The sequence below is a fragment of the Carassius auratus genome, chromosome 42 (genome assembly GCF_003368295.1).
Source record: "Carassius auratus strain Wakin chromosome 42, ASM336829v1, whole genome shotgun sequence".
In the NCBI taxonomy this organism is placed as follows: domain Eukaryota; kingdom Metazoa; phylum Chordata; class Actinopteri; order Cypriniformes; family Cyprinidae; genus Carassius; species Carassius auratus.
Genome location: NC_039284.1, coordinates 5,726,975 through 5,753,767, shown reverse-complemented (window position 1 = coordinate 5,753,767; position 26,793 = coordinate 5,726,975). Strand labels below are relative to the sequence as shown.

Genomic DNA, 26,793 nt, shown 5'->3' with positions numbered 1-26,793 from the left:
ATGTTGGGGTCAGGTGGAGATGGTAGGGTTATTTACCCCCTGGTGCTCATTTCACCCGTAGAAGCTCCATTTTGGCCTCACCTTCACCCTCACCTGACTATGCACGATGGCGCTCTAGTCCAATAAAAACAGAGTACAGAAGGTCATTGGAGGTTTTTGATGAACTCACAGATATCGTCACCTATAAGTCTATCTTTTCGTTCTGGGTATACTTTGAGAAGGATTCTGAGAGCCGGATCTTTTAATAAAGTCTTTGAGCTTTTCCCAATTCCTCTGTTTGTTGACTTTAGAACCGGGAGCTTGGCACCAAGACCAACTGAATCAAACCTTAACCCTTCTCGAGACTGAACTCTTTAAATATCTATCTCCGATAATCTGTCTAAAGGTGCACTCCTGATAGTCTGGCTAGAGGACAAGAAGGTTCACCTTATCATAAGCTTCTATTCTATTATAAACTACTTTCAGTAAGCGAGGGAAGCCTGGTGACACTTTATGAAAGTCCAGAGCCAAATATTCCCCATTTTCTTCCACTCCCTGAGCTGTGACGTTTGGTCCAAGGCTTTTATGACAGGGTATGCAAGGGGCATGAGGAAATGAGGTGACCCCAAGGTCAGCAGTGGAGTCAGACAGCTGAAAGTGGACCATTGCCCAGCCACCTCTGAGCTACAGTGGGTCGGGCCATCCCAGTGTACTGCAGAAATGGAAACTTTGGTTTTGGTGAGACAAGGCCATCTTCGTTCCTTGACCTTGCTCTCATGTGCCTTTAATTAGGATGGATCTTTTGGTTTGGTGCCCCATCCTTTTGCATGCCCCTATCCCTACATCCTCCCTCACTTGACTGCCTGCTGTTTCAAAAGCCCTATTTTCTTCTTTCTCTTTAATATGGTGTTGGACGTTCATTTATGATGCTTCTTTAACTGGTTCTTAGGCACGAGTTACAAGCTATTTGGGAATCTACAAAATTGGATGCTGGGGACACCCCTCTAAGTTGTTAATCTGTTGCCGATATGAAAGGTTGCTCACCTCAGTAAACCCTCTCATCCGATGGAACCAGGGCACTTTTATGGCCCCAACAGGCACCCGCCTGGATGACTTACTGCTGACCTCTTGACAAGGCAGTCAAAGCCATATGAAGAGAATCTTTCTCATTCTGTGTCTTCCACTCAGAGTTCATCTATTCATTCTTGGAGGCCAAAGGTTGGTTTATTTATTGTCTCTGTGTGCCCAAAAAGATACCCAGCCTGAACCCTTGTAAATTGTCTTGGCATGCTGGCCTATAAACAATTCATAGTGTGGTGTCAAAATAAAGGTTCTACATTTGCTTTTAAATCCCTTTCCCCAAACTCACACTCCGCGCTGGTACCACGTTAAACATTTACACAGTTCAGTTTGCCCTTTATTAGGGAGTTACTAGCATGCTTGTTGCTACAAAAACATCTCTTGACCATTTGTACCATATAAAAAAATTTACACGTAACTTCAGAACTGTTACCTGCAGGTTACTAGCATGTTAGTGACAAAGTTAGCAGCTACAAGGTCTATGGCTATAGGAAAAGCAAAGCTAATTGGTAAGGATGGGTTAAGTAAATGTTTGACTTCTCGGCTGGGCTAAAGGGACTGAGAAAGTCAGCGCCTCCTCAGAAAGAACAGAAGAGCAGTTTGGATTTTGACAGACGTCTAAAACTTGTGTCGACACTTTCCACAGATTAGCCAGTGTCCCACATTTCTTGCACGCAGATAATTGATAGCATATGGTGGTCGTTCTATGATCTCTCACTCATCTAAATGGAGGAATGTTGAACATAATGTATGTGTGGCAGTGATGTTTTCCAGAATTTATGAATACTTAATCATTGTTTTTCTTGTGGATGTTATTTGGATTTTTTTCCCAAATGTGAAATGCAGCCATTACTTGCATGACATACATTTGTAATTAGGCCCCTTAAATACGGTAAATACATGAATAAGATTATTCTTTCACAGTTTGGAAATTATCACATATGAATTTATTATAATATTACAGCAGTATATTACAGGGAAGTACATTACCTTGGTGAATTTTTGTTAGTGATTATAAACCAGTAGTATGTTATCCTTGGAAGAGAGCTCACTGGTTTAAAAAGTTAGTTTAATGTTTCGGAATCAAGGTTTGTAACTTAATATTTTGTGCAAATCAAGTCTTATGGTTATCAGTTGACATCATTTTATTCATCATTCAGGTTTCAAATCCAGAGAGGGAAGGGTGACCCAAATAGCTATAAAGACCTTGGAGACTGTTTCAGAACTATAATTCGCACTGAGGGGTAAGCTATAAATCTATTTTTGTCTGTCTGTCCATTGATCTGTGTTCATCCATCCATCCTGTACTGTACTGTATAACAATACCATCAGTTTCTCTCAGAATTTCAAAATGTATGTATGAATCTACCCGTTTTTGATAAGGGTTGAAAGTGTTGGAAGTGTGAATGACATTTCTGGTTTGTAATGTTTTCTTTCAGTACTTCTCATCTGCTGTTTTCATGTGTTTAGTGTAGAAAATAGGCACAAATGACTCCTGTGTGCATGGTAACAACATACACCTGGTGACAGGCAATGTTTTGAGCTTTGGAAATGTTGTAAACCTGGCTTTAAAAAAAAAATCACAAACTATAAAACTAAGTGAAGTCATTATATTCATTATATTATGCTTTTGCAGTGGCATGTTAAACGTGTCATGTTAACTGGAAAAGCATACATATGACATAGAGTGCTTGAGGCAGAGATTTATCTGTTTCTGTCTCTCCCTCCTATTTTTTTTATTTTCCTTCCCCAACTGATTTGCTCTCCTTTCAGTTTTTCTTCTTCTCCCTTCGCCACACAACATGACGCACGTGTCAGATCCCAGACAGTGTGCAGGCTTGAAAGAAAGCCCTTTTTATGGCAACATGACAGCTTTACAGTGGATCTAAAGCTGATCCGCAGCAAGGTGTGAGAATACACTCTAAAAACTGCTGGGTTGAAAACAACCCAATTTGGGTTATTTTGACAACCCAGCGCTGGGTCAAAAAGGGACGAACCCAGCGCTGGGTTGTTTTAACCCAACCAGTTGGGTTATCATATTTAACCCAGCCTGCTGGGTTGCCTTTTTTATAGTTTAAAATGACTATATTGCAGGGTTTAAAAAAACAGAGCGGGTGTTTTTCTATCACTGTATTTCAGAAGGAAAACTACTGTATTTAGAAAATGTTCGATATCATTTCGCATGTGCTTGATAAGGCAGTGTGTGTGAGCTCAGCACCGCTCTGCAGCCGTTACCGGAGAAACCTACCTCTCCCGCTCTTAGCGCCTCCTGCTGGCAGAAAATAAACTCGCAGTGCAGCCATGTGGGGAAACAATGCATTTCTACGTTAAAATTAACCCAAATTGAGCTAGGCATTAAACCTACAAATGTTGTTCATTTTAAATATCACTTTTACACACAAACAATAATTACCAAAAGGAAAATATTTATTAAAAACAAGAGAAAAGTCAAAAAGTAACATGTTAGAAGAAATGCAGAAAAGGATGGCATTAACAGCTACAGAGTTCATAAAAAAAGCATTGAACATTTGATGAATATAACTTAAGATCAAATTGGACTTTGTTCAATTGTATATATTGTATAAAAATATACGAAAACACATACAATAAATTTACAATTAGTTAGGTTTTTTTCCAACTATTCTGGCATGACAGTACACAAATAAATCACAACATTAACTTTGATATTATAACCTTTAACAGACGCATGTGTGTGTGTGTGAAAGAATGTGAGCAGGTGTATGAATGACAGAGTGTAAACTCTTCTACTAAACAACACAGAAAAAGCATTTAACTTTTTTTTTTTAACAAATTATACACTTACAGTTTGTTTCATTGTCCATGAATACAGATCATGCATCACAGTCAATTTTCATGATCTCTTTAGCATAACTGATGTAATCATGAAGAAACCCCATCAGCACAGCATCTGACATCTTCTACATCATCCAGGGCAGCGTCCTCGTTTAAAACCACTGCTGTTTAGGGGAAAGAAGATTCTCCTCTCTGACCAGGATTCATCCCAGTCACCGCCTGCTCTTCATCAGTGGCCTAAGAGAAACAAATTTGAAAAAATTAAACATTTAATTAAACTATCCATTTTCAGGTAGAGGTGTATTCACATCCGTAAGGATAGGTAAATAATCGGTTTTAAAGTTTCAACACTTTGTGCGGTTGTTTAATGTCTGTCTATCACAGCTCTCATGTAGTCTATAATGGCAGCACTAGTGTGAGGACAGGTGATATTGTTTGAATAAATATTGCTTTCAGAAAGCTTCTTTACTGAAACATTAAAACAGACATGACATTCACATACCTCACAATATTCATGTACATGGAGGGCTGCTCTTCAAACCGTTAGTTCACCAAATAATTAAAATGTTCATAATTTACTCTCCCCATGTTTTTCCAGACTCATACAAACTCTGCTAATTTTTTGGAAAGCATATGAATAGATTTAATATTCTCTTTTTGTGTCCTCCATTGCTGGTCTGGGAGACCAATATTTTATTTTGAACATACATGTTTGCTATCATATAATTTAAGATGTATTCATATATAAATATCAGAATTTACTTCTACAATAACTCTATATTTATGAAGCTTGAAAATACTGATTATCTAAACTATAAATAGATTAACAAATATTATGAGAAAACTAAAAATATATTAATTTATGTTGTAAAGACAGACAAAAGTCTTATAGGTTTGGAATGACTTGAGGGCAAGTAAATGATTTTTTGTGTGAACTTTACCTCTAAGAGCGAAGACCAAGAATAATGACTCTCCAAATCAGACAACTCCAAAGTTGGTTTGAGTTCTGCAATAAAAAACACAGACATCAATGGTCTTAATGAAATGAGCACGTAATCACACTGTTGTTGCATCAAAATGTGAAGTAAACTGGCAGGAGACAACAGAAAAATTTATTTTCTAAAAATAACTTACATAAAATCTCAAGGGAATGATGATCTCCCATGTCTCTTGCTTTTAACATCTACAAAAACAAAAAACAAACATTATTTTACTCTTAGTAAAAAAACAACAACTGATAACATGAAATTATGAAGTTTACTTGCCTTATACGATCTTTCCCTCTCTTCAGAAGAAGCTGAGAAAACCACCTCCTCACACAAGCAGACTTGTGTGTCCTTAACTCCAGTTAGTTTGAGTTCTGCAAAGAGGGGCATCAATGGTTTCAATAAAATATTAACATATACATACATACATACATATATAAAATCACACCGTTTTTGCATCAAAATGTGAAGTTAACAGGCAGGACACAACAGAAACATAAATTTTCTAAAAAAAAAAAGTAATAATAATTTAACTTACATCAGTCTCAAAAGAATGAAGTTATCTTGTCTCTGGATTTCAACATCTAAAAAAAACACACACATTATTTTAGTCTTAGTAAAAATAAAGATAACTTGATGTTATTCTGAAGTTTACTCTCCTTAAACCGTCTGTCCCTCTCTTCAGAAGAACACCTCCTCCTCATCCTCACACAGGTCTGTGACTCCTCACACAAACAGCTTCTGTGTCTTTAACTCTCAGCGCGAGGACAATGAAGACAGGAGTTGGACAAGTCTGAAACATTACATGTAAAACATACTTTTAACAGTTACCACTTCAACAGCCTCAAAATAATTATGCTAGTCTTTACTACACAATGCCGTTTCCTTTAGGAGACAAACATACATTCAGTTTAACCGCGAAAAAAAAAAGACAAATTCACATGAGCGTAACCGTGACCATAACCGTCTGTTAACGCCTCAAAGAGAACAGATAATGTAAAATCTTATGTAAATATGACAAAATACATTCACAGACGTTATATTAAAAGTACATCCTCCGTTCAGTAACGTTACATGAGGCAGTTAAGACCTCCGTGTCCGAGGCGAAAACCGCGTCCGTTTTTTTTATATAACGTTAGATATAACGTTAAGCTCCTTTGTTTCCGCCTTTCATACAACCGGGTAAACAATAAAAGATAACTTTACATTTTGAATATTTAACGTTACTTACCATAGTCTTTCACTCGCTTCTCGCTTCTATCACGCTGAGAAAATGGCGGCTGCTCGCACTGGAGACGTACGATTTTGACGTGACGTGCGTGCTCTCCTTCACGTCCGCGTCCTCAACCCACCCCCGCTGGGTTAAAAAAGATAGTTATTTTCAACCCAAACTTGGGTTAAAACATCCGAAAGTCCTATCCAACGGCCTCAACCCAGCAGTTGGGTTGAAAAAACAACCCAGCGTTTTTTAGAGTGTATATGTCCGCGTGTGGCCCCAGGTGACGCTGTGGCTCTGGCTGGCCACGGAGCTGTCATCGGCTGCATCCCGCAGGTCTCTCCTGTGGATTACGCCTCTTCTTTCTTCTAAACCAATTATCACTCTCCGACTGTTTGTGCTGTGGCTGGACTCACCACACAGTAGCCGGTAGCATGATCAGTCCCAGGCTGAACCGCTTAGTTTTAATTTACACAAATGGTGGTGGGAGTTACTGTTGTGGAATTATTATTGAAAATAAACATACTCTTGCTGTATGGGCCAGCATTGCACTTTTGCTCTCGGTCCATATTTTGCTTCGGTCCTCCCTTCTGTGCGGTAGAAACCCGAGCCCTTCGGCTTCCACACACCAATTAGTTCAGAGCTGGAGATCCATCTGTAAATTGGCTCTAAGTCTATTTGAAATGTTATGAACATTCCCTTGCTTCACAATGTAGCATGTGTGAATCATCATAGAAAGAAAGTACTAATAGTTTTAGATCACATATATAAATAGCTTGATTGTACATGATTATTTCACAGTTTGTGTCACAGCTGGTGATTTATAGAACTTTTTGTTGGTGTTTTGAGCAAAAGGCAAGTTGCTAAGGCTTTAAAAAGCTTTATATATATATATATATATATATATATATATATATATATATATATATATATATATATATAAGTCTATTATATTCACCAGGCTTAATTTTTTTAAATATGCATTTTAAATATATATTTAAAATGTAATTTATTTGTGTGTTGCTAACCTGAATTTTCAGCAGCCATTACTCTAGTCTTCACTGTCACATGTCTGATGTCCATTTTTAATGCTTTTTTATTAATACATTTGTGGATGAAACACAAGGATAAACACATTTGTTTATCTGAAAGACCGGATAGAAAACCTGACATATTTTCCCATATTTAAAAAATTGCATAATCATTACATATCATTACATATTATTTCAAATTCAAACGATCAGATCAGTTTCCAAGCTACTTTTCTGGATTCCTCACTTGAGGAAATGAGCTGATGAAGTGGTGTTGTTATACTCTGTCTGTCATGTTTGATTTCAAGCCAAATCTCATGAAACGTCCCTGCTTCTTGACTCCTTGATTCATGAGCCTGGAGCAATTTTGGGCCCCCAAACCAATGTCAAAGTTAAAGGCTTGAGAAGCAATGACAATATATCCAGATCACCATTCAGGTTGTTGACAAGGGTTAGGGTTAGGGTTAGGACAAGAAGAGCTCCCGGTCCACCATGTACAATCACAACTGTACACTTACTTAACGTAGATAAGGACTGAAAGGTAAACATTCATATACTTTCCCATCAGCCCAGTGATTCATTGACGGTCGGTCCCACAACAGGGATCAAACATTTTGCCCCATTATCCAATTTGGTTAATGTATAATTTCCTTCCTCTGCTATTGTTATGTTGAAGGATGTGGCTAAGAGTCGAATGGGAGAAATGGGGTTTGATGCAAATCAAAGACAAATCACACCTATACAAACTCCAGCAGCTGGACCCACACGTACCTAAATGTGTGAGCATTTGCTTATGAGGGCCAACTGTGTGCTTACATTTAGAGTCAAATTGGCATTCAGGCATAGTCAAACCAGGCGTAGTCAAATGGGGTCTTAAGTGCGTGTGTAACAAATTGGAGCTTTATCTCACCACCTGATGTTTCTTAGACTGACCACACCCGGGAAACATGTGACCAGCGTTTGCATGCTTCCGTTTCGGCCAGACAAAAGCCCTTCATGTCGGTCCCACTCTGCCAGACACTTCAATTTGTCACAATGCCTCTCTGTTGCCATCTCACCTGACAAGTGTCTCACTTGAGACATCTGACACATCGTGATGCTGGTGATATAGAGATTGTTTGTCATCCGATGGGATGTGTGGTAGTAATTAGCCGTGGGTCAGAGGTTTTCGAGTGGTGGTCACGGCCTGGGTAAATTTGCTCGCTAATCGCCTCATCTCTGTTCGCAGAAACGATAATATTTACACCCCAACTAAATCAGCCGAGGACATCTCTGTTGACTGCTGGGACATGTTTTCACAATACAATGACAGACGTTCACATGCAGCTGTCACGCCACCCTGTCCACACACGTGTGTTCAATATCAATACATGCTAGAACTGATACTGAGAATCTGTTTCATTTTTACCCGTCCCCTCCCGGGATGCATCAGCCCTCTTACATGCACACAAGGACGTTACATGAGCTGAAGCTTTAGTTATTAGAAAGGCTGTTAGTATTAAAGTGATAGTTCGACCAAAAATTATTCTGTCATATACTTCCTCTAGTGTCGTTACAAACCTGTAGGAGTTTTTTTGTTTGTTTGTTTGTTTGTTTTTGTTTTGTGCAATGTGCAAGAACTCTCCACACTAATGGTAAACTGAAAAGTTTCACATATACACAACAGCGGTTTTGAAACTATTTGCGTTTACACATATCCACGAAAACTGCCAAAAACGCTGTATTACATATCCCAGGCCAGCGATACGATAATCTTAATAATGGATAATATTTTCAGAAATATGCGTTTTCAGTCCCCAAAACGCTGTTGTGGTGTAAACAAACAGGCTAAACGCATAAAAAGTTTCCCATTTTCAGCTGAAAATGTTTTCATGTAAACAGCCCCTAAGCTTTCCAAGAGCAGACAAAACAATAGTTTTGCATTCAAAAACACTTTTTGTAATGGGAATTTAATGCTTTTATATTATTAGGAAATAATATAGAAAGCATTCAAATATTTTCAGAAAACACATTACATACATTTACATTAAGATTTTACAATTAATTAATACTTTATAGGTATCATAACAATCAAGTACAAATTTTACAACATTTATTAATCTACACTACCGTTCAAAAGTTTGGAGTCAACTACAATGAATAATTTATTTCAAACAAATCACTACCAACAACAAAAATCTTACTGACCCCAAACTTTTGACACAGTAGTGCAGATTAATGTTGATTTACAAATGTACTATTTTTCAATGTTCTTTCGTGTTTGCTCACAATACAGTAATGTTGATTTATACATTTGTGTATTTATAATCTGTATAAATCTATATAATCTGTATGTAGAAATTAACATTGATAAATGTGGTGATAATTCGATTAATAAACATACCAAGTTATTCATAATTTTTTGACAGCCCTAAACATTAAATACCTATTTCATAGAACATTTCTGAGCCATGATTTTATTTGATGATAAAAAATAATAATAATAATGACTGCATCTGTTCACTCATTCGTTTTTTTTCTTCTCTTTTTTTCTGTTGTTTCCAGGTAAACTTCTTCCAAATTCTAAACAAAATAGTATAATCCTCATCTTTAATTTAATTCTTAAAATTGGTATAATGTGGACTTCAAAGAATTAAATCGTCTTTTGATTTCTTTGATGAAAAGTCGACAAAAAAGTTTAGCTAGTACAGCTCTAAAAAAGAGGCAGAATGACCTGATGATTTTAGGCATCAATATTTATTGTCGTTCCTACTAACCAATTGTATCGCACCACAATAAATCCGATAACAGACCTTTTCTTATTGACATATTACTACAATACCGAAACTACACACACAGTTCTAGGTAAATGTTAGCTCTTTACCATACTGCAGAGTTTTGTGTATGAGAGAATGAGGAGCAAGAAGAAAAGCTCAGGTGTCTCCCCTTGCTCAGGCTTGTCCTGACTTTCAGCTTGACAGAAAGCATAACAGAGTCAGGTTTCAGCTTCAGAAAAAGTACATGTGCTCTCCAAACAATGTCTGCTTCTCAAAGTGCACATGTCTGCATTTAGGGGTGGCGTGAACGTGCTGAAGCATTGATCAGACTGGAATCTCAAAATCTGGACACTTATTTTGGACACCGTTTGCTTAAGCAGGTTGAGGATGCCAATTAGATCCTGAATGATATTTAAAATCAAAGAAAATATTCGACTGTCACACTTAAAAAAATATTTTCTGTTAAGATACAGTATGGTAGGCCAACACATTTGGATCATCTAAAGTTTGAAATACAATTTGTGCTGTTAAAACGTTAAACCTGTATCATGACAGTTATGCAAGTAGCCTTGATGTATGGTTATATCTAGATTAATTCAAACATATATCATCTTTCTCAGTATATTCAAATGAGAAAAGATATAAATGGTAATGCTGTTGGAAGACAAAGACTGTTTGTGTTCATTTGCTTATCATACAGATAACCTGTCTATGTTACTGTCTATGTCTATTTGCAGTTCACACTCTATTATTTGATAAGTATCCCTTGAAGCTGCTTTCTTTAAAGCAATACTGTGTCAGTTATGTGTTCTTAATAACTCATTATTAATTATATAGCAGAAGCTGAAGAATCTCAACAGTTTTGACTCTAATGCCAAGAGATGGTTTGGCTTTCGCAATCTTTTTAGACATTGAAATCCTAAAAATGTAGATCCTTTGGTTGAGGGCTTTTGTTTTTCATTCATAAGTGCTTGTTTGTGTGTTTAGACCAGTTTAACCTGTTCTGGTTTAGAAACAGTACCCTGGAAACATTAGTGCATTACCACGAAGCTGAGCTCAATAGATGATAATGGGGGTGGATTTCCATAGTATTCACACATCAGCGTAGGATTCAGCATTATTATGTGTAACACCATGAGTCAAGATGTGTGATAGTTGCAAATATTAGTCATATCTAGCCACTTGGTCGTTTACTTAAAGGGGTGGTTCATTGAAATGTAACTTTTTTAATATTATTAATGTGTAATGTTGGTCTTTGAGGATAAACAATATCTGCAAAGTTACGAAGCTAAAAGTTCAATGCAAACGGGGATATCATCTTTTAAAATTCTGGTAGTTGAATGCCTACCAAAACTGCTGGTAGGGACTACAATGAGTTACTTCCCAGGTTTATGACATCACAAACGCAGATAAATCCCGCCCTTGTGAAAAGGCAGCAATGGGTCATGATGTATTGCTTTAGAGAAGAGGAAGAGAAAACTAGAGGTGTACATGGATGCGTGTGCAGTTGGCGTACTGTATTAAAGCTTTAATAAGGATAAAACCATATATTAAAAGCTAAAATAAGCTGCAGCATTTACAAATTCCAGCATATCTAAAAGTATTAGAAAACAAACAAACAATAGGCCTACCATTAAAAGCCATGCTTGCACAGGTTCTGCACAGTCCTCTTCGATAATATTCTCTGCTTCTCAATCGTGCTCAAATTGATAAGCAAGATTAATGACGTTTACAATACATCTGGAGCACATGCTGCTGAGGTGGGGGGGGGGGGGGGGGGGGTTTAGACTCGTGCTCGAGGCGGTTTGACCAATCACAACACACTGGGCTAGCTAACCAATCAGAGGCCATTGCCTATTTCTGAAGAAGGAGCTTCGTAAAATAAGGAAATGATCAGTGTGTTTCTCAGAGAAGAGACAGAGCAGTGTGGAATAAAGATAAATGATGTGAAAAATAATGCATTTTATATGTTAACAGAATCAAGCCTAGATTTAAAAAAAACACTGAACCACCTCTTTAAGCAAGTTTTGACACTTTAGATAGGTTGCACCAATTAGGATAAAGCCTAAACACAAATTCAGTCAAGATTCTTCCAATAATTCAGCTGCATCAATCAATCAGACAATCAATAATCAGTCATAGTTAAATCTTTCTGGTTTTACATTGAATCTACATTAGCTTTAATTCTGTTGGTAATTACATTAAAAACATATTTAAATATTTTAGATTTAGATATTAAGTTTAAGTTTAAATTTGTAGTAGCAGTAGATCTATTTATATATTTATTTTTAATATTTGAAAAAAAATATATATATATATAAATATATATATATATATATATATATATATATATATATATATATATATATATATATATATATATATATATATATATATATATATATATATATATATATATATATATATATATATATATATTTATATTTGTTGCATTATCTGCCACTTGGTCTTCCATTATGCTTTCACAATGCTCCATTTATTGATGCAGTGAATATTTTTCCATGCTATATTCTTTTTTCCAAGTACGTGCTTAACCTTCAAAATGTATCATCAACCTCAGATCATATAAAATTTTGTTTAGCTTTAGCTTTTCCTTTAATATAAGGTGACCATTATTTATTTATTTATTTATTTATTTATTTATTCGTTTTATAATTTTTTTTGCTTGCTACCAAAATGTCTAAATGTACTTTAAAACATGTTTTTACTTACTTGCTTACTTTCTTACTTGCTTATTTGTAAAAATTGAGAAAATGGAATACAAATATTTACTTGTTATGGTATTCTTGGGTGTCACAGTTTCAATCATTTTGTTTGTAATTATGTTAAAATCAAGTGGTAAGAGGTTAGTACATAATTAGTTAAAGTACATATTGGGGCAAATCACCCATACAGTCTAGCCTTGATGTTTACCATCAGTGTTATTCCATATTGAAATTAATTTTATATGAGATCCAAATTGTTTTTGTTGTTTCATTACTGCACACATAATTGGCCAAATAGACGCTTAAATGTGGCTCGTACATGAATCTTCATTTATTTATCAAGTGTTTCAAACCGAGTGATGACTTTTCCTCAACAGAGTGTTTGGCTTCTACAAGGGAATCCTTCTCCCCTATTTTGGCCAAGACTCCAAAGAGAGCAGTGAAGGTAACAGGAATCACATCTGATTTGAGCTTAAACTCATCACAAACCATATACGATCTGATCTTTGAAACCTGGCCTTCTGAGTGTAAGCAAACACAGAGACCACATACATATGTCCTCAGAGTACCGGCTTTAGCCTGGAGGATCAAAAATACTTTGCCTCTCTCTATGTTTGTCGTCATGCCACATGTGTTTGCTGTTGAAAACTCCCAATATTGACCTAAATGGCCAAAGATTGCTACCGGCCTCACTTCAGTATCATATATAAACAGTACATACATATACTCTTGAGTTTAGATGAGCACTCACTGTGGCTTTAGGCCACTGGTTATAGGCACCTTCATATATGGTTGTCTGACAGGAAACTGAGCACATTAATGTCTCACTTTTCCAATCTTAAAAACATCTGGAAGGGGTTTAATTCCATTATTGGAAAGCTTTGGATTTGTAGACTCAACATGCTTTAGCCTTTACCATAAAGGACTTGTTCACATGAAAATTCACATGAAAATTCTGTGACCATGTAATAATGTAATTCAACCCATTTGACTTTATTTTCTACGTGGTGCACAAAAAGATACATTCTCAATAATATTCTGGTGACTTTCCACATGTCCATAAAGGTAAGAAAAACATAATCAAAGTAGTCCATGTGACATCAGAGGGTCAGTTAGAATTTTTTGAAGCATCGAAAATACATTTTGGTCCAAAATTAGCAAAAACTACGACTTTATTATTCATTGTCTTCTCTTCCGTGTCTGTTATGAGAGAGTTCATATGCGGTTCGCAAACTAATCATTCGATGTAACTGGATCTTTTTTAACCAGTTCAACAAATCGAACTGAATCGTTTTAAACAGTACGTCTCCAATACGCATTAATCCACAAATGACTTAAGCTGTTAACTTTTTTAATGTGGCTGACTCCCTCTGAGTTCAAATAAACTAATATCCCAGAGTAATTCATTTACTCAAACAGTACACTGTCTGAACTGCTGAGAAGAGAGAACCGAAGATGAACACAGAGCCGAGCCAGATAATGACTCGTTCACGAGTCAAGAACCGGTTGAATCGGTTTTCGGATCACCAGTAGTTCTTTTGGACAGTTCGATTCAATAAACCGGTTGAAGAAAACAGTTCACTGGTTCTTTTGCGCTCAACGTAATGGCGTCATTGGCGATGATAGCTAGGATATTTTTCTGAATTTCTTTTGTGTAACACAGAACAAATCATACGGATTTGTAAAGACATAAATAATGAGAGAATTTTCTATTCATTCAACATGAATCCATGATTCTCTGCTTCTGTTGATTTAAACCTATTAACAGGCCTCCATCATTCCTCCAATGTTTTATGATCTAATATCTGTCAAGCTGAGCAAATCTTTACTAATATAAAGAATTATACATCATCCTAATTGTCATCTATGTGTGTATTTGTGTTTGCTCAGTGTCATGTTGACAGCTTGAGTGTTCTCATTCACTACAGTTGAGCTTTGTTTGCTTAGGGTGTGAGCATTCATCTTGTCTGTATGCATATATGTGAATGCATGTTGCGTCTGAAAACACTTCCTGACAGGTTGTCCTGATCTTCTTTGCAGTTTCTTACCTTTTTGAGCAGTACAAGAAGCAGTTGAGCTTTACTTCTTTGTCACCTGGCATGGTAAGTCATCTGATACAGGCAAGATATATACACACACGCAATCATATTCACAGTCAAGCGAAGCACTCTCCTCATTACATGGCGTGCTGGCAGCGGGAACTAACTGTAATCGAGACGAATGCGGCTCAGCAAGGCATGTCAAACATAGCTTTGACATTACTTTGACAGCAGTCTATCAGTGGCATCAGGCTTCACGACTGAGCCCTGCAGCGGAACTCACAACCTCTGCCTCATCTAACAGTCAAGAATGGGCAAAACATTCACCTGAATTATCAATCACACCTATCTCCGCCCTCTCTAGCTAGAGATGTCAATCTGCACAGAGCCCACAGGCGCTGGGAAGATTGATGTATGGAGTGTGTGAGAGGCAGGGGGTGGAGTGAGATCATTTCCCAGCCCGTAAGTGAATTCAACAGAGCGATTGAGCTGTGGCTCCGCCCCCCAGCTGAAACGAATCAGTATGATTGATGAAGACATGCAGTAATATGACAAATAAAAAATGAAAGAGCGCATGGCTGGCTCTGTAAACACGGTCAAAGAGATGTCCGGTTTTCAGACAGAAAATGAGTAATGAGGCTCTCACACTGTCTTGCAGTGTATGCACAAGCTTGTATACATGGCTACGCATACACACACACAAAAAGACAAAATGTGCAAGTGTAATCAACACACACACAATTTCACATTAATCGAGGGTTTGGGTGTGGACTATCCCCAGCTCACCTTATGCAAACACACTCAAAGATCTCCTTTGTCACTCTCCAAGTAGGCCTGAAGCCTGCAGACATACAGGTCAAGTGCTTGAACGGAGAGCTACAAATCATAAGAATAAAAGCCTACTACATATTTTATTTGTCCATTTAGCAGTGTTAATCTTCCTCAAAATTACTGATGGAAATGTTTGTTGATTAATGTTATTCTTTATTGTCGATAACGAGATAAAGACACAACCTTATGATGATTAAGTCATTGTAATCTAAAATTACTGAAATATATTACTGATTCACTGACAATGAGAAGAAAACCTGATTTAGTTGTACATGATATGTAAAATAATAATTGTAAAAAATGTCATATAAATAATCACTATCAGCAATAATAAATATTAAAGTACTCATCTTTTTTTCAGTTTCAAACAAATGCTCTTCTTTTGAGCTGTCTATTATTCATAGCATCCTGAAAAAAAAATTATCACCATTTCCATAAAAATAATAAGCAGTTACTGTTTTCATTATAATAAGATATAAGGTTCATCATAAGATTATCATCATTGTCACAATTTGCTATCTAGGAAGCACGCAGGAGGCATGAGTAAACGAAACACAGGGTACATCCACACTGGAGACGGTAGGAAACATTCAAACATAACAAGTAGAACCAACGAACACAGAACGCAAAGGCAAGGACTTAAACACTGGGGATACTTAACTGACAAAGACGCTACGAATCATAATTAAACTAAATGAAGACAGGAAGGCGCATCCTTTCACCGTAGAACAACGGGGGAGGGGACTTGGGAGGTGGCTCAGGAGAAGGACGGACAACCTGGGAGGGGGCCGGCAGACACAGTCCAGGGAGAAGACAGGAAGTACTTGGAGCAGGAGGAGCTGACCCCAGGCCACAGCCATAATGTCGACCCAAAGTGGAGCTGATGGAGGGAAGAACCATGGAAGAGTAATTGCAGTTGACTTCAGGGGGCTGACAAACGGCTGCAGAGCAGGTGGTGTAGGAGCCCGAGTGCCATCAAGTCAGGTGGATGCCGAGGATCTGGGGGGTCCAGGTGGAGCCAAGGGCTCTGGTGAATGAGGCGGAGGCAGAGATCTAGAGATCCTCGGTGGAGCCAGGGTAACTGAGGACCAAGGTGGAGCTGGCAGACGGAAGGAGTGCAATGGAGCCAGTGGGAAGGAGTGACGAGGTGCAGCCAGAGGAGTAGATTCCATATGTGATGGTGGGTAGATGCCAGACTGAGGTGGAGCCGGAGGGATGATGGAGCCTGGTGGAGCTGGTGGCTCAACAGGTGATGGTTGAGGCGAGGAAGCTAGGAACCAAGGTGGAGCCGCTGGGTCTACGGGCCAAGGCGGAGGTTAGGGATTCTCCAGCCAGGGCAACGAGGGAGAATGGCAGACCCTCAGTGCTTGCATCAAATTGATGGTAGGCTGAGGGCTAGGGAACCAGAGCCCTCTCCAGGCAGGATGTGGAAACCGCAGTCCAAGAGGGAGGGAGTAGAGGGAGCAGGTCAGTCTCCCAGTCAATTAAATCCTTTTCCCCTTTCTATCCAGCTCCATCCTAAGATCACCCTCAGCCATGGTGCACAGCCCTAACATCTAGTTAACAAAGCTAAACAGCGTTGCCCTTTGAGTAATAAGTTACAGAAACTGTTAAACGCACCAACTTAAATAATAAAATACACTTACCAGTTGTGGTCCACAAACAACTCCTTCTCCAGACAAAGAGGGAACTGCTCCATCTTTCAGGAATAATATTTGTGTGAATCCGGCATTTAACTAATTGAGATTGAGGAAGCAGTACTCAGCAAGCTATCCTCATCAAAATGTGCTGCGCATAGTTTTACATGTGGATTATAATTTTCAGGAACCGAGTTAAACATAAATTGTAACCATTAATCTCCAAGTACAGCGTCCCTGGGAAGGCCAAACAAAGATGATTGGACTCCGAGATTAAAATAACAGCGTTTCGATGACATGAAACGACATGATTCTCTCTCCCGCTGCAGACTTCGCTAAACACGGCTCCGTCCACTGGACCGTATCTGGCACCTCCTTTTTAGTAAGGTCAGTTAAAGGGCTGGTGAGGTACAAATAATTAGGAATAAACCGTCTATAATATCCCGCCAGCCCCAAGAACTGCCTTACCTCCTTTTTGGTCTTGGGACGTGGGCAGGTTGCAATAGCGGCTGTCTTATCAATTTGGGGACCCACCTGTCCATGCCCCAAGTGGAAGCCCAGATACCTTGCTTCCACTCCCATCAGCGACCTCAGGACAGCCCTCAGATGCTGCATATGCCGCTGCCAATCATTACTAAACATAATGATATCATCCAGGTAGGCAGCCGCATATGCAGCATGGGGCCGCAGAATCTTATCCATGAGGCACTGAAAGGTAGCTGATGCCCCGAACAAGCCAAACAGAAGGGTAACAAATTGGTGTAATCCAAACGGCGTTGTGAAAGCTGTCTTTTCTCTGGATAATGGAGACAAGGGGATCTGCCAATAGCCCTTTGTTAAGTCCAATGTCGAATAAAAACGAGCCGTGCCTAGTCGATCAAGCAACTCGTCAACCCGCGGCATTGGATACATATTGAATTTCGACACAGCATTCACCTTGCGATAATCCACACAGAACCGGACTGAGCCGTCCGTTTTCGGAACTAAAACTATTGGGCTCGCCCAGTTACTGTTGGATTCTTCTATTACCCCCATGTCAAGCATAGCGCCTAATTCAGCCTGAACTACTTTTTTCTTGTGCTCAGGTAAGCGATACGGCCGGCTGCGAACTACCACGCCCGGCTCGGTTTCGATATGGTGCTGAATCAGGTTAGTACGGCCCGGTAGGGACGAGAAGACGTCGGAAAACTCTGCCTGTAATTTAGTTAAATCAGTGAGTTGGGACGGCGAGAGGTGATCTCCACCTGGAGCCAGGGCGAGGGATTGTGGTTTGATATTCGCCTCTGGTCCGAGATCATCCTCCCCCCCGATCACCGTTGCCAACATCACTGATTCCGCCTCATTCCATTTTTTAAGGAGGTTGAGGTGATAGATCTGACGGGACACATTCCTATCGGACCGTATTACCTCATAATCGAGATCTCCAACTTGTCGTGCGACCTCAAACGGTCCCTGCCACTTAGCCATTAATTTAGAGCTCGACATTGAGAGTAATACAAGTACTTTCTCTCCCGGTGCAAATTTGCGTAGTCTAGTTCTCCTGTTATACAGTTGGCTCTGGCGGTCCTGGGCTTGTAACAATTTCTCCATTGATAGCCGCCCCAACGTGTGGAGTTTTGTTCTCAAGTCCAGAACATACTGAATTTCGTTTTTGCCCTGAGATGGTCCCTCCTCCCACTTTTAGCGGAAATGTTGCGGAGGGCCACGGATGCCCGGCCAAAAGAAATGGGTCATGAGGCGATTCAGTGTTGCTGCCTGTCCCAAATGGCCCACTATAGGATTAGACTGCTCCAGAGGAAAGTCATCACGCTCCGAGAGAATCAGTCTCCCGATTTCGTTCGGTTCCTCTGAAGCAGAACCCAGCGGTCCTTGCTCTGTTTCTCCCACCTGTACCCGCGCGGTCTCCTTCTGTGCCTTATTTCCCCAAGAGGCATCCGCACATAACGACCCCAATAAAACCGTAAACGCGGGCCAATTCGTTCCCAAAATTATCGGATGCCAGAGGTGGGGACTAACCGCCACCTCTACACTATGCTTTTGTCCCCGGAATTGAATAATAAGCACCACCAGGTCGATGACATGCTCCCCGTCACTTCCCTCGGCCAGTAGCCACTTGCGTCAGGAGTCCCGGAGCTGTTGGGCCATCGCGAAGGGCCGACCGGCTTCGCCCCAGTCCAGGGACCGGAAGCGCTGGCGATGTTGCTCGGGCGACCGGCCGATCTGCTGGATGATGGCCCTCCTCAGGTCATCGAAGACCAGGAGGTTCGCCACCGGAAGTTGTTGCGCGGCCACCTGGGCTTCGCCGGAGAGCAGGGGGATGAGGCGCACCGGCCACTGTTCGTGGGGCCACCCGCACGCCTCCGCCGACTTCTGGAAGAGTTCCAGGAATGCCTCCGGATCGTCCTGGGGCCCGATCTTGTGCAGCGGCAGGTGCATGGGTGCGGTGGGCGGCCCGGCGGCCTCGGCGCAAACCTCCCGATCGATCCAGCTCCGGAACCTCTCGCGGCCCTCCTGCTGGGCCTGGACGATGGCATGGAAGCACCTTTCCTGGTCGGTCCTTAAGTCCAGCAGGGCCTGGTGTTGTTCGCGGTGCAGGACCGCGAGGGAGGCGATGATGTCCGTAAGCAACGTGGAGGACGGGCTTTGCATGGCGGCGGCGGCGGTCCTTCTTCCTCCCGGGTTTCGGCACCAGTGTAATAGTTTGTCGGAGGAAAGGAAGAGGACAAAGGGGTCGGCTGGACTGCTGACGTATTTATTAACTCAAACTTCACAAACACCAACTGGTGACTTTTACTCTGACATCAACACGTTCGCACAACACATCCGGTTTACTCTTTCCGGTTTCCGATTCCCGTCAGCAGTCCGTCTCTCTCTCAACTGATTCTGTCTCCTGGCGTTTTATACTCTCTCCGCGCCAATTACTGAAACGAGAAACAGGTGTTGATAGTTTTTGCCCAAACCACTCACTTACCGCTCGTCTCCTGATTCTCTCTCCCGCTGCAGACTTCGCTAAACCACACCCCCCCCCCCCCCCCCGCCACAGTGACGTCATTACTGCAGTAACTAGAGGGATGTAGTCCAAACAGGTTTTTCTATGCGAATTCTGTTAAATAAAATATCTCGCTTGGCATTGAACTTTGAGCTATAGAATTTTACAGATATCATTTATACTCTAACAACAACATTACACACTAACTAAAGTTTAAAACATGAGATCACGAAGAACGGGACCTTTAATCCATGAAACACAGGGTACATCCATACTAGAGATACATTCAGAAATAACAAGTAGAACCGACAAACATAATTAACAAACACAGGTACTAGGAATCATAATTTAAACGAGGACAGGAAAAAGTCTATATAAGGAAAACCAGGAACAGAGACGGCAAACCACAACAAAACAGGGCCATGATCCTTACAATCAAAGGAATAAATTCTATTTTTAAAATATATTCAAATAATATACTGTATTTTTTTGTTTTACTGTATTAAAAAAACAGCCTTGGTGAGCATAAGAGGCTTTACAGAAAGAAAGAAAAAACCTTAATGGTATATTGAGTCTCTAAGGCACTGAAAATGTTTGATACACATTTAAACTGAAAAATGTTATACGTTTTATGAAATTTGTGCCTGATACAGTCTGACACTGCAGTCAGACATTGTAATCAGTGAAAAATGCACAACAAATTAAAATGGCATGCCAAATTATTAACTAAACTGAAATTACATTTTTCATCAAAAGACATGAACTATGCCAACATGAACACATTAACATGCTGTTAATTTGGGGAATTATGCGGCCAATGTTTCTCTGTTCAGCTAGTATGAAATTGTGAAACCTTTAGCTCCATCATACATTTGTGTTGAGCTGTTATTGCAACATATGAAGTACTTTATCTTTGACCCAGTCATTCTGATTGAGCCAGTTCATTCATCTTTGATTCCTGTCAGAGTTTTCTTTCTAACCTCTTAGGAAGATTGATGGTGGCAGTTTCAATCATCCATTTGTGGGTTAAAATCAAGCACTGCATCTGGACATACACGTTTCTAAAAGGCTAAGTGTCACAGTAGCCTTGTTCCTTTGAGTTATGTGATTTGTGTGGCATACCTTAAGTGTTGACTGGTCATCTAAAAAAGTATTTTCTGAATTAAACACAGAGTGACTTTCTTTATAGTCTTTGTGTTTCTCGTTTGTATTGTGGCGTCATGTTCTCTTGTAATGTAATTCTGCCTGCTTCAATATGCTAAGCTCTCTCTGTGGCTGGCCTGGGGTCAGGGTTAACCGAGGCACTGGTTGTAAATCCATTTGAAGTGGTGAAAGTGAGCCTACAGGCCAACGGGGATTCAAAGTGGTGAGAGACTACAGCCATTAATTGTCATCTTGGTATTGTTTTTGTCTTTGTCTTTTTACAAAATGTCTTAGTTATTCATTTTGAGGATCCTAATATTTTTGGTCTCTGTTTCTCCTTGCAGCAACCCTCTTCATTTGCTCAGGCCAGAATGATTATAAACACAGATGGCTTCAGTCTCCTCGGGCTTAATAAGGGCCTGACCTCCACCCTAGGACAGCATGGCATTTTCAACATGATCTACTTTGGTTTCTACTTCAATGTTAAAGATGCCATACCTGCCAGTCCTGTATGTCAGTTTCAGAGCACCCAAAATAGATTTTGGAATAGTTCACCTAAAAATTTAAGTTATTCCATTTACTCACTCTCATGTCATTCCAAACCTGTTTGTTTTTTTTTTTTTTGTTTTTTTTTTTTTTTTTTGCATCTGAAAAGATCTTTTGAATAATATTTTGATTGATTTGTCGATACACTGAGAGTCAAAAGGGTCCAAAACAGCATAGTTTAACTGTTTATACAAAACTACATTGATGGTAAGGTGTTGTTCATCTCATATAACTTTTGTCTAAAAGTGAAACTAAATCCAGAGTTGTTGTTTTTTTTAAATATCTATTTACAGGCTGATGACTGAACATGTAGCTAAGCAAATTAAAGGAGGGGTCAATCATGCACATTAACAAAGAGTGAGAGAGAAGGAGAGGAGCTGCTAATATAAACCTCACTAATACCTTCCCTGTTTACTCTCCATCACATCCTCAAAGGTTCCGATTACACATCCGGCAGGGCTTAACTCCTAAACAAAAGTTAATTTTGTTTAATGGAAATGTTACCATACGCCTGCTCCACATGTATAAACTGGAGCATTAGATTTACTCAAATGAACTAATTGGAAGCAGACTGAGGTATTTTTTGGGAGGGAAGAGTTACAGTTGAAGTCCTACTGAAGATTAGTATTCCCCCTTTTTCTGGTGCTAAGATCGTCATTGCCTGAGAAGCCAGAAACAACCAGCACTCAATGATGCAAAAGGGCAGAGCTCGACTGGGTTGATTCAGATTTTAAGTGGAGCATCTGCTTTTCTTTAGTATTTTCAAAGAAGCCAATCACTCACTTGGGATTAGGATCCAAATTAATGATCCTTCTCCAGGGGTATCAAACCAAATCCTGCACAGGCTCCAAGATTTAAGGAGCATTCGCTATGAATCCAGCGACTCTTTTCTGTGAACATCAAGAAAGTGTGCTGCAAATGTAATGGTGTTGAAGGGAGTGTTTCATGTTGAAACCATACATAAGGCGGAGCGCTGTTGTTACACATTGATGCTCCTCCCCTACAATGCGACATTCAGGTTTAGCTGTCGATGTTGCGTGTCACTGCTGGGCTGCTGTCATTTGTAAAAAATATTCTGGCCAATTAGACGTCAGAGCTGTGCTGGTTCAGGCTTCTTTTGGTACAGTAATACACTAGTGTCGAGTCACAGCCCAATTACCCAAATTGTCCCCATATGCCTTCCAGTCTGCCTGCGTGAACTCTGTTTATAAATCCTCTCCCAAAGTTTGCCCTTGGTCATGTGACCTGCTTCAGCCAATAGTAAAGCCTTGCTCTTCTCATGAAACTCTAATCTGTGCCCTGCTACCATAAACTGACTTGATGAGGTTTTATTTCAGCTTTGCCATTACATCCTTGACTCTGTGCCCCCTTTCTTTAACTTCTTTCTTTAGTTCTTCGTTTCTCGATCACTTGCTTGCATTTTTTCATACACATTTTCATCTCTCCTTATCAACATCACAAAAAAAATTATTAGCTCCTTTATCTTCCTACGTTGTCTCTGTGTTCGTTAATTTGCATTTGCGTATCAACTATAGTGTTATCTCATAATTTTGAATATTATGGCACTGCCAGTAAAACTGTCATCAAACAGTTATTGTTTTATCATCAAGGAATAGTCCAGTTAAGCGCAATCGACAGCACTTATTTCAGCAATTTATTTAGTATCAAAGGGGTACAGTGAGGCAGTTATGAAAGGTAATGGGGCCAATTTGTAAAAGTTATGTCAATGCTTCAATAATGTAGCAATAAACTGTGTGTGTTAAAATGATTTTAGTGTGAATAAAATCACTTATTAACCTTTCCTTTGTAAAGTTAAAACCAGTTTTATTTCTGCTTTTGAATGCTTCAAAAATTACTTCCATTTTCAGTGTTTCACCATATTCTTTTCTTTTTTAAGGACTAATCATCCCAAAAGTGCTGACTTTAACTTGTAAAATATTCATTTTGTAAAATGTACATCTCATTGTAAAATATACATCTTAATGTAAACTTTTAGACTTTCAAACCACTTTATTTTACAAAAGTCACAATTGTATTGTAACTTTACAGAATATTTCTTTAACATCTTCAGCAAACAGTAAAGCATTGTTTGTGCCCTTCAAATACAGGAAATGTGTGTTGATCGTCATTAATCATCTTAGAAACAAACTCTAGAAAGTTTCCATGCTATAGCAAAGCTCTCAATCTCTTTATTTTGAGTTTATCTCTCTGTCTGTATGCCAGGATCCTCGACTGGATTCATGAGGAGGTTTGCTATCGGTTTGGTGTCAGGAACGGTCTTGTCCTGCGTGAACATTGCTTTCGACATCGCTAAAAGCCATATCCAGGGTCCTCAGCCTGTTCCAGGGGAGATCAAGTACCGCAGCTGCTTTCAGAGCATGGCTCTCGTGTACCGTGAGGAGGAGTAAGGCCTAAACCATCACCCTACAATTACAGGTGTCAAAATTACACCCGACAAGAGGCATAAAACCAACCAGAACTGCTATGAGGTTCAACTACAAGAACATTTTTTGTTTATCCTTTGCCCTCAGGGGACAAAAGGGCAAGTTTTGACAACCGCCATATTTAAGCACCCTCTAAATCTCAGTGTAATTATGTTGTCCTTTTGTTCTGAGCTATGCAGTTTGTTAGAAAATGAGCACCAATGTACTTTGTCACTTCTTTTCTAAAGATCTATTTGAATTGCATAAACTTTACAAAACATGTTTAGTGGATAATTGATCTGGATCAATAAAATGGATATGGACATGTTTTACCATCTAGAGCTCAAGTCAGTAATAATGGGTAAATGATATAAGGCTGATTTTTTTTATATAATATCTATTAATAAAGTATAAAAAAAAAATGTTAATGCAACGAGTGTGAGATCAGCTGGCATGCCATTGGAACTTGTGTAAATCCATTGTGTTAACACTGTGTTGATTCTGACGTGGTCTGTTGTTTCTTAGTGTAGACTAATAATGCACACAGCGTCTTTCTGTCGCTCTCTCTCCATCTGAATTGACAAGCCTCATGGGGAGCTCTGAGAGAGAATCAGTAGTTTTATGGCCCTTCAGGGCCTTGATTGGCCCCGTTCACTCTGTACAAAGGAAACGGCAACTCGTTGGTTATTAGAGGCAAAGAATTGAGGCCTGATCTTGGGCAAGACGGTGGGTGTGTGTGTGTGTATGTGTGTGCGTATAGGTTAAAGAGAGAGACACTGAAGCTGTTTTAGTTTTAGGGGTGCTGAGAGGGTACCCTATCCTGTCCAGCCCTCTAACACGACACAGTCCTGGCTAATTAGTGGTCCCTATGGGAGACGTCGTTAAGCAGGTCCTAACGAGGCGCGCGGCGCTCAGCGGGTCAGTCTAATCAGACATCAGGGCAGAGAGGAAGTGGCTCAAGCCTTATTAACACCAGCACAAGCAGAGGACAGAGGCTGGGACAGGGATACCGCAAGGCCCAGTGCCAGAAATCAGCTTGAACACATTAGGGCAGGTACTCAACAAAATCAGCTATTAGTGCCCTATACCTGTTCCAGCATCACAGACAGTCCAAGCATGAGAGAGAAAGAAAGAAAGAAAGAAACAAAGAAAGAAAGAAAGAAAGAAAGAAAGAAAGAAAGAAAGAAAGAAAGAAAGAAAGAAAGAAAGAATGTACTCACCCTTGTGTCATTGAGAACCTGTATGACTTTCTTCAGTGGAACACAAAAGATGTTTAAAGCGAGGTTAATTCTCTTCTTTTCCATATAAAGTGAGTTTTCAAGTTCCAAAAAGGAATGCATTACCAATAAAGATGTCATTTAATCACCCTTATATCATTTCAAAACCCATTAGCTTCAAAGCAGAAATGTAGATATTTTTTAATGAAACCTAAGACATTTATGTCCCTCCATTTAAAGTCCATTTCACTAAAACTATGAAACTTCATGAAGTTTAGTGTGTGTGCGTGTATGTGTGTGTTTTCTACAGATATATTGCCTTATACAAAGAACTGATTCCCAAGATAAGGAAACTTGGACCAGGTAACATAAATAAATACATAGTTTCCTATATTGTCCCTAAAAATTAAAATTCTGTCATCGTTCATTCTTTTATTCTGTGGAAAGAAAAAATAAGATATTTTGATAAATGTCTCAGTGGTTTTTGTCCGCACACTGGTTCTTCTTCAATATATCTTCTTCATTGTTCAGCAGAATAAAAGAAAGTCATACAGGTTTGGAACGAGGATGCATAATTGATGACATAATTTTAATTTTTAGGTGCACTGTCCCTTTATCATATGACATTTATCAATGCCCTTTAACTGATATTTACTTTCTGAATATAGGATATGCAGTCATGCTGCTGGATTATGAATATGTCTGACTAGCTGCAGAAGAACTTGTGATCGAAATCACAGCTCCTCAGACATGTGACATCTAGACTATCCACCACAGACACTTTGCAACAGCACAGTCACTCCCTGGATCTTAACATTCCATGTCATGTTTATATGTAACAGAACACAACTACTGAGACATCCGAGAGTTACCTGTCCACATGCCTGCATATGTAATAGTAACCACAGTAGCTCTACTAACCCCAACTGAAAATACCAAACAGAAACAGCACCTCATTTTTAACCTAAATTAATCATCTTTGACTGAACAAGACAGATTTACAATAAGTCTGAGGGATGCGTCTACTGTATGGCTTCCTTAGGACTTTGACTTGATAAGATTTAGTTGTAAATTCATCATACTGTATGTCACTCCATGTCGAAGATATTCAAAGCTCTCAAGGTCTCACTTCTTAATAGCTGCATCAATTGTATTTCAAATTGAGAGCACTCTTGATTCACTTAACACTAAAATGTGTTAAGAAATTTCATATCGTTAGACAAAAGGACTACTTCTACTAAAGTATTTGGGGATTTTAAAATCATTTTTAATATAAAATAATTATAAAACAGCAATTATAACACCTTAAAGCCAGATTAATGGTTATAAGTATCCATGTAATAGCTGTATTTTGTTAATAATTGCTCCTTGCTATGATAA

At 39.3% G+C, this 26,793-nt stretch overlaps 1 pseudogene; it reads left to right on the top strand.

Moving 5' to 3' along the window:
- LOC113060283 (mitochondrial 2-oxodicarboxylate carrier-like) overlaps positions 1–26,119 on the top strand; it is a 34,067-nt pseudogene extending 7,948 nt beyond the window's left edge.
- The last annotated feature ends 674 nt before the right edge of the window (positions 26,120–26,793 follow it).